Below are 14600 nucleotides of genomic sequence, written 5' to 3' on the forward strand. Positions count from 1 at the left end.
TCTCAAGATAGCCTACAAGAAATTCCCTAATAGATATTATGGCATGTCATGATAGCTAAATTTCACGATAGTTCTGCAAATAAATGAGGTGTTTTAGGTGTGTGAGTTGGTATGAAAAAGACTGGCTCTCACTGTACTGCTTACAGTAGCAATAAAAGTCTGATTCCTTATGTGTAAGGGTTCCAAAAATTGGTTTAAGATCCAGGTTTTCACCTCCATTTCATCAGTCTTTAGCCATTAAAAAAAAAAAAATCCAAAATATCTCCTAAAATGACAACCTGCCTGCCCCTGACTGTGAAGCTTCTGAAATCATGCTGAGCATCTCATTAGAGGTCTTTCAATTATGGTTGGCTTTCTGCCTGAAATTTACTTTTGAAGGTTGATTGATAGCTTCAAGGAACCACTTTTTTCTTTTACACTGATAAATGACAGCTTCTGAAAAGATAACTTTACAAACAGTCTATGCTTATAGCAGGCAAAAGTGTCTTTCTTGCTGTTCAGGTTTGATATCTAGAGGAGTATTTACAGCCAGAGGATGAAGAAAGGAGCATGTAGCAGAAAGTAGTTTCAGTAGAGCCATTTTAATGAGTATTAAAATGTGTCTTTTCAACCATTTTTACTATTTTGGCCCTAAGCTTCATCAAAGGCAAGATGAAAATGCAACAGATGTGTTCCAAAATAAAAACAAACAAAAACAAAAAACTCCAAACAAGCAAACCTATAACCCCCCAAACCCATAAGCTAATTCACAGCAATAATTTTTTGCTATAAAGTTATAACAAAAGCTGCACTCGCCCTTGCCACAGGAAGCAGCAGGTGGGTGTTGAGCAGAGAAGGGCATTTATCAGCTCATTCTGGCAAACACCAAAGTGGTGCAGGGCATCTGCACTACTCTTGTGTCTGTTGATTTCACTGGTGCCTCTCAAAAGAAAAAGGCAAACATTGATTCAGACTGCAATCTTGCCCATATTTCTAACACTCCTGTTTTACAGAAGGACAAAACTTCTTCATTTCAAAATTGCTTCATCCTCCTCCTTCAGATTATTGCCTAAACATGTCTTGATATGAACACTATCTCATGCACAGTGGCAAACCATAACTGACTACTGTCACTATCCCTCTTAGTAAAAAAGAAATTGCTATAGAGATGGCTGTCTAGTAAAATATTGAACAAATGCATCTGACAGGAGATTATGGAGAAAATATTAACAGGTGGATGTTTTTTTCCTTTGCTCATGCACAGGAATAATATTGATTTCTTGTAAAATGGATAAAGAGTCTTGAAAATTAAGATAGATTTAATAGCAAAAGAAAAGGAAAAGGGAAACAGGAAAAGGAAAAGGGAAACAGGAAAAGGAAAAGGAAAAGGAAAAGGAAAAGGAAAAGGAAAAGGAAAAGGAAAAGGAAAAGGAAAAGGAAAAGGAAAAGGAAAAGGAAAAGGAAAAGGAAAAGGAAAAGGAAAAGGAAAAGGAAAAGGAAAAGGAAAAAAAAGGAAAAGGAAAAGGAAAAGGAAAATAAAGGAAAGAAAAATTAGATATTTAATGGTAGTTCTATGTTACTATATTATTGGTGCTAGACATTGTGAAGTTTGTGTAATATCAAAGAAGAAGTAAGGAACTGCATTTTTAAATTTTATTTTAACAGCACCATTCCCACTACATACTACAATTTAAATCACATGCATGAAATGCAAAGAGAATTTGAACTTAGTGTTGCAGATACTATGGCTGTATTGATCTTTACAGTGAAACTGGTTCATTGTCAGTAAAATATTGAAAATAATGTAAATCTCAAGATAAGTTGTACTGTACAGATCAGTGAATTGAAGCTGAGATATCTACATGAAATGCTAATTATATTTTAGGTATTTTTGACCAAAATAAACTATTTTTTGCAAAAATATGTACAAAATACTTCTGAACACTCTAAATATTTATTAGATATAATAGGATTTTGACAATGCAAGCTGTACGATTTTATCTCTGACAAGATATGGTTTTTATTCTTCCCCTTCCACAAATAAAAATATCCTTTTTCAAGAGAATTAAAATAAGCTATTTTGATTGTAACTGAGCATTTAAAAGGATATACTTTAAAGTTTACAGACAGTACAAATCATAAACTGATTTAAGGACCAAAGAGTTCATTTCACGCATTTTCTCTCAACCCATCTTTTCAGTAATTTCAAAAGAAGCTTATGAGGAGACTTTGGTATTCTGTTTTGTATATTTAAAATTATGTTTTTACTATGAAGTAGTATATTTGAATGTTAAAATGCTTTCACGGAAGATTAATGGCACAGAAAATATGCTTCTTCCTTTGATATTGGGAAAATTTATTCTATAAAATCTGATTACTATTCTTTTGGAATGCTCTTGATGTTTTTTTTTGGTTTTTTTTTGTTTCTTGGTTTGTTGTTTTTTTTAATAGCTTTTTATAATAATCTGTAAGACTTTGTTAGGAAGAAAAACTCACCCCATCAGATATTCTGTGCAGAATGCAAACCATCCTTCTGATAAATCAGCTCTCTTCTCAAAGTGACAATTTTTACTTTCAGTCTCAGGTGGTACTGCAGCTCAATAAATTAGGGGAACAGAAGAAAAAGCAGAAAAATACCTCAGAATGCAAACTGTAAAGGAAAAAAAAAAAAGGAAGTTGTATATAAAGCTATATATTCTCTATGTTGCCTAAGGATGAAGAGATTTATTCTAGAATTTAGCTACTTCTATTTTTTGTCTATGTTTTTGCTTCTGTAAGTCCCCATCAACTATTGTGGTGACTTTAATGAAACTGGTTGGAATTAAATAATGCCATAGAAATCTCTTCTCCTGCCCAGCTCAGACCAGCCCAGCCTGTAAGCAGTCTTTGTTTGCAGCAGATGTTTCTGCTTTAAACTTAAGGCAGATAGAACTACAGGTAATTGTTTTAATTACTGCTCTGGGTGCAAACATCCCTGCAGAACAGCATAGAAATGTTGCCAGCTGATGTCTCAAACACATTATTCAATTTTGTGGCAACATCACAGCAGGAATTTCGGACTGCAAACAACCAAACAGGTTTATAAAGGCATGATGTTTGAATGAGTGTGTGTTTGAGGGATTCATCTGACCACTGTGCAATGAGGGGCAGTGAGAGCTGCCACATGAATTCAGTCCATGTGGCTCACCAAGCACAGGGGCACTGCCCACACTCTTTGATTGAGCAACTCAGACATTGAGAGTGACAGAAAACAGCATCATGGTCTGGCATGATCTGTGTTTTTGCCACTGCCTCTGCTAATCAGTCAGGGTCAAAACAACTCCTGAATGTTTTTTAATACCAATAAATCTATTTGGTCCTCATTGTTTTTATAATCTCTAAGGGCACAGATGAATTTCTTTTTTTTTTTTTTTTTTTTTTTTCACATAAGGAGCAGAGATTTGCCTCTATTCATTTTATTAAGAAAGACAGAAGAACTAAGCTTTCTGTTTAACAAAGAGCACAGACTTATTTCGGTAGGATGCCTTTAAAAATGATTATTTTTCTGGATTAGGTCTATATTTTAGTTTTCAGGAAGTGAGAGGAAACACAATCCAGTAGCCAGAGAACACAATGAAAAAAATACTGTGTTAAATGATTAGGTTAATTTTTCATCACCTGCTTTTAAAATTCTTAGTACTGAGTTACCACCAATAAGTATATTCTGAAAATATCCCTTATTCTTTTCCTTTTCTCTTTTGGTCTCCAGTAGATAACAAATCCTTTTGGTTATTAGCAAATTCTTGGACATCAATGAACACAGATGGAAGCAGAAGGATTCTTCTTATGAAACATATCAGCATCTGAATGATATACAAAATGCAGGTAAGTTTTTGCATAGTGAAGGATCCATGATTTGGCTTAAGATTTTATTCTATTCTTTCATGTCATGTCTTTAACAAGGTATTTTTCTTTACCCCAGTCTTCTCTCACTGCCTTGTAGTACAGTGAAAAATCTTCATTAAGTTGTACTGCAGATGCAAAAATACCTTTAAAGGGTCTTGAAAGAGCAGTTCCTCTTAACAGCAGTAATGTTCCTGAAAAAGACAAAGATGAATAGGTTAGAGAAAGATACCAGCCTGGAAGTATGACCTACAGTCTGTTCTCATTCTGTATTTCATCATGATTGTACAACAACAAAAACAACAATGTTATTTTAAAACAGCAATGTTATTTTATCTTTCATAAAAGAGTACCATATAGTAATTCTGTGCTAATTATTTATCATTACTTTTTTAATTATTCTATAAAAGGAAGTGGATTTTCCTGTCTTTTGTTTTTCAGAGGATTGTTTAGTAGAGAGGATCTGACTGAGAACAGCACTAATTAGGCACAGTTGTAATCTAATTTTTATGAAGCCAAGGGATTGGATACATTTAAATGCAACTAAAAATTAATGTGACTTTAGGTAAGTTTAGGGATGTGATAATTCATACCATTGGAGTTAGATACATATTTAGTATTTTCCTGAGTTAAGACTTACAGGTCAAAAAAATTTTTATCATTATTTTTCAATGCACTAACACTTTTTACTGGTTTACTCTTTTTAAAGAGCTTGCTTGATATTTCCTTCACATCTGTGAATAATCCAAGCAGCAGGACACAAACAAAGCACTGTCTTGGCTGTGCTCTCTGTTGCTCATGGGAGAACTGCAGGTGGAAGTAGCTACAGACTTTTGTATCTGACACACAGAGGGCAAATATTTCTTGCCAGAGTAGCCCAAGGGCTGAGCAGGTAATGATATACTTAGAACACTATCTTTTGCTCATTATTTCAATAGTGTTAATTTTAATATTTACACATGACAACATGTAGAATATAACATTAACCTTTTATTTAGAGTTTTGACAGTAAAATATGATGACATCACTTGCATATCCAATTCCATGCAGTTAAAAAGAACTGAAGTTTTATGAGGGACAGAACAGACTGTGCCAGGTAAGGCAATACTTATGTTTAAGAAATTGAAAGGAATACTGAATTTTACCAAATCAGTTTCATAAAAGACCAAGCCTAACCTAATATCTTGGATTCAGTTCTCAAGTTCAGCAGGTTATCACAGATGTAAGTCATGTGTAAAAATGTTTACAATATACCTATAGTAAACTACAGATAATAAAAACTCTATTACTGTTTCACGAGTACTGAGATAGCATTGTTTCATTGTAACTTTACAGAATTAGAAAATAAACACATTTTTCTGGAGTTGATAGAAAGTTTATCTTCAGCTGCTTTGACATGAGAAGTTTAAGCACCAGACTAAGCAATCTGGCACTGCAACGCTCTATAAGAACACACACAGCAGAAAGGCAAGAAAATGCCCTTCCACAGCTGACACAGTATTTCAAGTGTGTTTTGAAAGACACATTTCACTGAATAAACTTCACATTTTATTAAGATTAGCCTATTAAATTTCTTTTGTTTTTTTTTGCGGCGGGGGGGGAAGGAGGTACAAGTAAGCACATATGTATGTCTGCTTTTAGAGAAAGACTGTCATGTCATTGATTGAACACAATAAATCCAATTGCACAAGGTAAAGGAGATGGAAAACAGTCCTGTTGCCATAAAAGTATCCATCTTGGTAAGCAGATAGATACTGAATTTCTCTGAGGGTTTTTCTGGAAAATGCAGATAACTTCCTATACGAATACACATTCTGACTAAAAAAAGTTTTCACAAGAGTATAACCTGGCTGAAACAAGTTCCCCCATTCAGATAAATTCACAATTGGCTTCTCATATTACAAGACGTTTCTTAAAAAGAAAACACTTATACCCAGAAGGAGATACCTTTTAAAATAAATAGAGGAGGTTTGTTGCTCCAAAATTTCACCTTATTATGCCTGAGCAGGGGATAAAGTATTTATCATCTTCACAAAGCAGTGGTATGTTTTAGAGAAATTGGGGAACCAAACAGCGAAATTGTAGAATACAACCGAAGAGCGTGGCATAGCTAATTGAAGGTGCATTTTGGAAGAAATAATGCCATGGCATTATTTCTTCCAGTACATACCATCAATTAACTTTCTGTTTCTGACGACTCTTTCACTCACTTATCGACATCCTTGTTCTTTCTTTTTGTTGAAAGGTGAAATGTCCTTTTGAAAATCAGACTTCAGCAGTGAGTCGGAAGCAATTGGTTTCCTTTTAACCAAAGGAAAAAAGGTATAGTGCACAGAGAAATTATCAAGGCAATTGAGCCTGCTTGTTGCACATAGAGAATTAACATTGTTAGGTGAAGCTGTGAAGATAAAAACTCTAGTCCTGAGAAGTTTTTATAGTGAAATGATTTTCTTATCAGTGAGGTTAATGAAGATGTCAGCAAATGGGATGAGATTTTGCCAAATAGAATTGCTTTCACCTCCAACCCAACTTGGAAAAGGTGTTAATCAGTACATTTATCTTATCAGCAGCTGAGAAGATGGCTTTGAAACTGGCCATTTATTTTTTTTCATTAGGAAAAGCTGAAAAGATAATTTTTCTCAAAATCCATATTATGAATGCAATTCTTTGTTCTCATTCTGCTTCAAGTGCATACTTTTTGCAAAGATATGACAAAAATGAATGTGTGGGAAGTGGAAGGGTAGGTTAAAGGATTATTTCCAAATGTGGCTGAAATTTTCTTGCAGTTTTCAAGACATTCTTGAACAGTTTGTTTCATTTAAAGTTATGACAATACTAGAGAAATCTTTGCATGTATAGCCATACATGAAACAGCAAATTCTCTTTTATTAAATATATAATACGACTACTTTAAATTATAATGATAGCATGACTTCATCAAGATTTGCAGAATCATGCATGCCAGCCAGTATATTCGTTAATAAGCAAGAAAAATGAAATTTTAATTGACCCTGTGTGATTGTGTGATTGTGTGATTCTGTTATCTTTGTGAAAGGCCTTTGTAATGCAGTCCTTTCTTCTAAGTGTTTAGGAATTACTTTGCATTCCAGAATACTGGAATATTTTGAGTTTGTGTTGTGTGATAATTTCAGATTACTTTGCTGCAGAAATGATATTGTGATTTATGTCTGGCCATGTTTTGCATATCTTACTTTGTTCTGTGAATGTTCCTTGAAGATGTGAATTCATGAATGTAAATCAAATCCTGCTGCTGTTGAAGGAGATATTACAATTAAGTCATAGATAAGAAGTATGATATTTGTTTTATTTATGTTAACACAGGGTTCTCTCTTTTAAAACTAACACACACATGAATAAAGTATCACTTCAAAAATGTTTGCTTTGCTCTAAATAAAATACAGGAAGAAAAAAGTAGATAACAGTTTGAAGGTATTAGTGTGAGGGCAAACAAATCAGGGTTAAAATTCTAAATCTGCCACTAATTGTCTGGTCCTGAATAAGTGAGAAAAATATTTTTGAAGTATTTTAAGTGGCTGGCCGTGGAGTGGGAAGAGGTTTCTGCTTGAAAGAGGATGTAAAGGAAGACTCAGTAAAAAATTTGGGGAGATTTTCAGAGAAATCTCTTTAATAATGCAGGTTGAACCTCTGACATTATTACCTGCCTCTGTTCCTTCTCCGACTAATGAATATAATGACAGATCTCATCCAGACAGAAATCTTGGACAAAATTAACAAAAAAATTCATTCATGACTGTCAATTACTGAGATAGGTTGATCTAAGCAAAAAGAGATTACTCTCAAAATTTATTTTAAAAAATAAAAATTAAGACTCCTAATTTAAAAAACAGTCATCTTGGCAAACAGTGAAGTCATGTTTTGTCCCATTGGAACTACAAAAATTTCCAATTGTAAAGATTAATCTGGAGATGGAGCAGAGGAATAACAAGAGTCAGAGAAATGAAACAGAATTGCTATTCATTACTAATGGCTCCTCAGAGAAAAAGATGGTAATTTAATCTTATTTCTTCTTGCACAGCATAACAATTACTTCTATGAGAATATCTGTTTTTCCATTTTGTGCAGAATTGATTCTAAGTTGCCACAAAAGTGATTTGGTAAATCATACAGAAAGAAACTCCAATTTATTAAAAGAATGTTTGCCTTTAAGGACTTTGGAGCTCTGAGGCTCTAATCTCAATCTACATCTTCAGCACGATGGGCTGACCTGGCTGAATGCCAGTTGCCCACCAATGCTACTCCATATTTCCCCCTCATTACCTGGACAAGGAAGGGAAAATCGACCAAAAGTCTCATGGGTTGGAATAAGCACAGGGAAAGATCACTGAGCAATTACCATCATGGGCAACACAGACTCGACTTGGGAAAATCTACTTATTTATTAACAATAAAATCAAAGTAGGATAATGAGAAGTAAAAATAAACTTTAAAACACCTTTACCCCAGCCTCCCTCCTTTTAGGCTTAACTTCACTTCTCATTTTCTCTACCTGAACTCCAGCAGCACAGGGATATGGAGGATGGGGGCTGCAGTCAGTTCATCACATGCTATTTCTGCTGCTCCCTCCTCCTTCTCACATTGTTCCCCTGTCCCAGTGTGGGGTCCCTCCCATGGAAGACAGTCCTTCTCAAACTTCTCCAGTGTGAGACACTCTCACGGGCTCCAGTTCTTCAGAAGCTGCTCCAGAGTGGGTCCCTTTTATGGGGTGCAGTCCTGCAGGAACAGATCACTTTAGCCTGGATCCCCTGCTGGGTCACAAGTCCTGCCAGCAAACCTGCTCCAGCCTGCTCCAGCATGGGGGCTTCCATGGGCTGCAGATGTATCACAAACCTCCAAGGGCTGCAGGGGCACAGCTGCCTCACCCTGCTCTGCACCCCCTTAAAACCAGGGCACCCAGCACACCACCTGCTGCCCCTGCTGCACCCAGCGCTCTGCAGCGCTGCTCCTCTCACATTCCTTCTCACCCCTCTCTTCCCTAGATGCAATTGTTTCTGTGCTATTACCTTTTCTCCCCATCTTTAATACATTATTCCAGAGGTCCTGCCCCTGCTGTTGATGGGCAGTTGCTTGGCCAGTTCTGGGTGTGTTTTGGAGCCTGCTGTCATCATCTCCACTGGGTATGGCAGAAGCCTCTAGCAGCTTCTCACAAAAACCACCTCTCTTGTAGCCTCCACCCATACCAAAATGTTGCAATGAAAATTAGTAAAATCAATTACTACTGTGGTCGTTTTCACTTTTTGGAAGACTGAAGTTAGCTTCTGAACAAAATTAATTACTAAATTTTGTTTATAACATGTCATTGCATTCATTTGACTAAAACAGCCCTTGACTATAAGTTTGTTTTGATGGCTTTGAAAATCAGATCTTTGAGCAGGCTTACTGGAAAAATGTAATACCATATTCTGTGTAACAACATGCTCATAGATGATATATATTGCTCTGATACTGTTTCTATCATGCTTGGAAAATTTACTCTCATTCAGAATGGTACTTAAAAGTTTCTAGAAAATTTTTGGATGCAAAGAAGAGCCCATAGAATATTTACATCAAGATTTCCTAATTATAAAATATGCCTGTCCATTTTCTTTCGTGTCTGTCTTTTGATATGGGTTCATTGAAAATGAAGCATCATTTTCTTTTCTCTGCCCCCAAAGTAAGATGTACTTGGTAGCTTCTTTGGTTAAACTAAAAAGCAGCAAACCTGATGTCTTTTGATGCAGGTGCTTTTGTGACTAGAAGTTTGTGAGACATATTTATTTAATTTTAGATTTATTTTATATCTTCATTATATGAAGGTGAAAGCATAAATATGATTCAAAGGCATGAGCGAAAATGCATACACTAACTGAATTTTCAGACCACTTTAATTTCCAAAGAGAAGGAATGACAGAGATTGAAGATCAGAAAAAGATGCACAGAGAAAGAGGAATGACGTTAGTTTGTCACATTAAAAAAAAAAATAATAAAAAATAAATAAATAAAAAAAATATATATATACACACAAAAGTAATAATGTACCTTTAAAGTGACAGCAAACATAATAACCTTTAAAGTTAAGGGACAAGCTTAAGTTTTTGAAATTAATTAGTAGCCGATGCAGGAGTGATCAAGATAAGACTGACAGCCTGTCAGGGTTTGACTTGGGTTTGCCAATTTTAATATATTTAGTTTCTTTTAGAGCTAGGATTTAGGAGCAAAAACAAGGCAGGCTTAAAACTTAAAAGGCTATAAGAAGAAATTTATTAATAACACACAAAAAAAAGAAATTCAGAGTAAGATTTCCAGATTATTCCCTCCTCCCCCTTCCCTCATCTTACACATTTCTTAACAGCAACATACACTTCAGACAGTCATCTACTTAAATAATCATTCCAGTTCACTCTGGAGAGAAAAGTTCCTTTTTTTGGTTTAGGCTTAGGGGGTGTCTTCACTTTCACTGCATCCGCCCGGAGGAAAAAAACTGCAAATTATGACTTCCTCCCATCCCCACAGTCCCTCCAGAGCTGTGCTATGGGTTATGCTGCACACTTGGGATATTACTTTTAAAGGCAGGTTGCTGAAAGACAAAATTCTCTTTATCTCTTTTTCTATTAAATGTCTCTGTCCATATTTCCAGTCCCAAAACAGAAAGCCCCATTCCCTTGAAGCAAAAAATCTTCTCAAGCACTTTAACCTCCCGAAGTATATTTGACAGTTTAAAGGAATTTCAGTGTAGTCACAGTCCCCTCATAGCCCACCAAAAAAAAGGTTTTCAGCTACTTATCAGTGTCATCTTTTCAATCTCTTCCCATCTGGAAACTTAATCTTCATTTTGCTGACTTCAGTAGACTTCTAGCTTTATTCCTCTCATTTAGGGGAGCTCACGACATCTAGAATTTTATCCAGGCATTAAAAGAGTTAAAAATTGCATCCAAAAAAGTGAAGGATCTAGGTCAAGCCATGCTGGAAGAAATGTGGCCGCAAGGACCACGTGGAAAAAGCCGGACTTCTTTTCGTGTGGTCAATGGGGGCCTCTCCTCTCAGAACTGAGGGAAGGGAGAGCCTCGGTGACTCCCCTATTCCCCGCTCGGCCATGCCTCGTGGAGAGGGAATCCGGGCCGAGCCGGGGCTGAGCCGAGCTGAGCCGGGGCCAAGCCGAGCAGAGCACAGCCAGGGCTGAGCGGGGCCGAGCCGGGCTGATCCCAGAGCCGGGCCGAGCCGGGCTGAGCAGGGGCCAGGACCCCAGCCTGAGCCCACCTCACCTCCGTGGCGGCCAGAAGCCAAAAGAGAGCGAGTTAGCTTCACCAATGTGGTTTATGGAAGCAAAACAACCCCTCCATTGGATACCCGGGACACCAACCACCAAACACGCCCGACTGGTCCCTGCAGCCCACAGGGGAAGCTCCCAGAGAGGGAACAGCTCTCCTGTTTCCGGGCCCTGAGCGCTTCCCTCAGGCAGCTCTCCCCTCCATGTGAAACCAGCACACTGCCTTATGTTAATCTGGTTGCTATTTTTAGGGTATTATTTCATAATTTTTATGAGAAATTAAATGAGCTGACACTGAAATCATAACTGAACTGCACAACACACTGGAAAAGAAGCTATAGTACACAAAGCAGATTTTCACAGTAGATATCATGGAAAAAGTTGTCTGCTGGGCCGTCAGCTCACCTTGAAAATATTTGTAGACCATCTATGCAACATTTTCATTACTTTCAGCGGTAACTAAGCTGTGATAGGCCCTGAAAGTTCTCAGAAAGGCTTTTGTGTATTTCTTTACCTAAACACTTAATTTCATGACCTCTACAGTCTTACTGGTCCTGTAATACTCTGGAGACAAGAGAGGCAAAAAGGACAAAAACTGAAACAATGCAGGATTTAAAGGAAAAATCACCATTTCTTGGTTCTGCAAATGACTCTGAAGCACAACATTTAAGGTACACATGAGTCTCTTTATCTGAACCAGAACAGGACAAGAATGCCCAAAGTTTGATTCAGGATGTTGCTACTAATCTCATTCCCTCTCTCCTCTGCCTAAATGCTGCCTCGATTCCTTTGTTCTTACTGCTGTACCAAGTCCTTCCACCTGAAAATAAAAAGGCCAATAACGAGTCACACTAAATTCAGTGTTCTCTCTGATGATTACCATATAAGAATAGGAGGAAAAAACCCCTCAATCTCAGACTCAGTTTAGTTTCTGTGATTAGGATCTCAAGTGTGAGGTTATTACCCTCCGGTGCTCTAGACACCAACTTCATCGGGTTATCTTAAATGAGCAAAGCAGCTAATAGTTACTAAAAAGATTATTTATTACAAAGCACATCAGTCACAAAAGGCAAACAGAAAAGCAATGGCAGAAGCAATGGCAAAAGCAATTGGCAAATGGCAAGAGCAAATGGCTAAAAGCACCAACTCTCCCCAATACAAACTCTTTTATAGGATTTTCCTGCAAGCTCAGGCCACCACTTCCTAACCTATTAGAATTCTAGTTTCTTAACACGCTAGGTTACATATAGACTATGAATACTACCTATCTTGTTCGATCTGAAAAATATAAGCAATATTCTTACTGTAGCTCTATTATGTCTAACTCCTATCTACAACTGTGGGCCTGAGCCTCTACTGAAAACATCAGCATGTTTTTCAACCTTAACTAGAACTCGCACTTCCACTCCGGCATCTAAACCTTTTACTTCCTAAAAGCATTAGAGCTCACCCTAAAACTTACTAATTTACTTCTACTTAAATGTCTACTTTAAGTGTGAGTGGCTTAATGTCCTTCAATGCATCCAAAGGCTTTAATTCAATCCCTGCACTCTGATTTCTCTCTGAAGAATTCAGAGAGACCCCGACTCATGACTCCAACACTTGAGACAGAGGTGTATGGTTATGCTTAACAGCTCCTGAAGTATTTTTCTTCTTTGATTTTTTTCAATGGCTTTAAGAACACCTGCAAAATTCTGGCAAGCATCAAATTTCATAGTGAAATTTTACAGCTTGTCTACTTAGAATGTGAAGTAATGCTATCTTTTGTGGATTAAATCTTCAGTTAGATGGTTACAGTTTATACCCAGTATTTCTTATATTATAGGAAGAAGTAGATAATGTGTCTCTGTTTATTCTTCACTGTGTTTGTGATTTTAAAGATGTTTAAAATAACCTTCTTCCTACACACATAACCAAAACTGAAATAGCAAGGTTACATCATTCCATGTCTGGAATCTGTTCCATATAAATAACTATATTTGACTTTCTCTGTGTGCTTTGGAAATAGATACCAGAACTGACCCTATCTTAGAGATATAGGTACAGTATTTGGTTAGATTCTTTTAAAATATTTAGTATCCTATTTTCTATAACTGCTACTAATTTTTTTTTCAAAAAGCTATATGTCATTTCTCTAAGACTCCAATCCTATGTATAATAGTCAGTTGCTAACCCTTCACCACCCAAGAAAGGTGGGGCTGTGTTTTGCTCTATGTAAGTGACATCATTCATCTCTGATCGGAATGTCATTAGCTGCTTGCTGCCTAATTGTTTGGGGACAATCTTCCTTCAGCTGTTCACAGTTAGCTCATGTGCTTACCTCCCTAAAGAGCTCAGAAAAATTTGTCAGTGCTCTTTATTCTTCCTTTAATCTTGATATGCAAATCTTAAGCATATTTTAATTCTGAAAAATACCACTTTAAATAATTTCTTTAAATTTATAGCATTCACCACTTACTACTGGTAGCAAACTTCTTTAAATTAGAACAACTCAACAGAAGTGAACTGCCTAGGCACCCAGGAACTACTCTGCCGATGATTTGTTTTTCTAGTAGAGTTAATTGACCTTTATCTTGTAAGAGATGGATTCTTGATCTCTTTGAAAATCAGACCCTAAATAATTCCATTTTAAATGCTTAAAGATTAAAATTAAGGCATGCAGAATTAAATTAATGTAGAAAACGTTGCATAATTATGTGTCTGAGATATCAAAGCAGATCAGTAACAGAGTCAATAACAAAGCACTGGCCTCCTGAAGCTCTGGCTTCTGGGAGCACTGGCGTCACAGGGTAGTTGCCAACACTTCTGACTCACTCAACCTTCCACTCGCTGGACAAAGCAGCCGACAAAGCAAGTCCTTCAATTAGTCAGAGAAATCCCCTTACTCCAAAGTATGTAGTCATGACAACCCCACCTTGTGAAATCTTCATGGTTATCATCATTACTACAAGTTCATACCACCGAAGGAATGGAAAGGCAGAATTTTCTGCTTGCCTGGCACAGGACTGGAAGAGGACATGTGACCATTAGGCCCAAACTCTGCTCCAGGACTGCAGAACAGGGGAAAAACCATTATGACTAGCATGGGCTGTGAGTGCCTTTAGAGTCTGGCTAAAATATTACAAACATTCAGAGAAAAAGGGAACATTTGCTGCCTTGGCCTGATCATGAAGTAGTTTGCATGAGTACAGAGAGATACAAGAAAAATTCTGATTCTGTAAGCGCATTATGAAAAAAATACTGAAAATTTTTATGAAAACTTTTTTATTGAAAGAATAATAGAATTAAACCATTTTTACAAAAAAATTTAGGTGGCTTATCTTTTATTTACATAATTTTAAATTGAGCAGAATAGAACAATGAAAGCAGAATGCTGTAGAAGCACAAAGTGTTATAATGGGCATTATGCAGTAGAATTAGAGGAATGGAATTGTTCTAGCAGTGCAATGATTTG

Source organism: Oenanthe melanoleuca, chromosome Z (assembly GCF_029582105.1).
Source record: "Oenanthe melanoleuca isolate GR-GAL-2019-014 chromosome Z, OMel1.0, whole genome shotgun sequence".
Lineage (NCBI taxonomy): Eukaryota > Metazoa > Chordata > Aves > Passeriformes > Muscicapidae > Oenanthe > Oenanthe melanoleuca.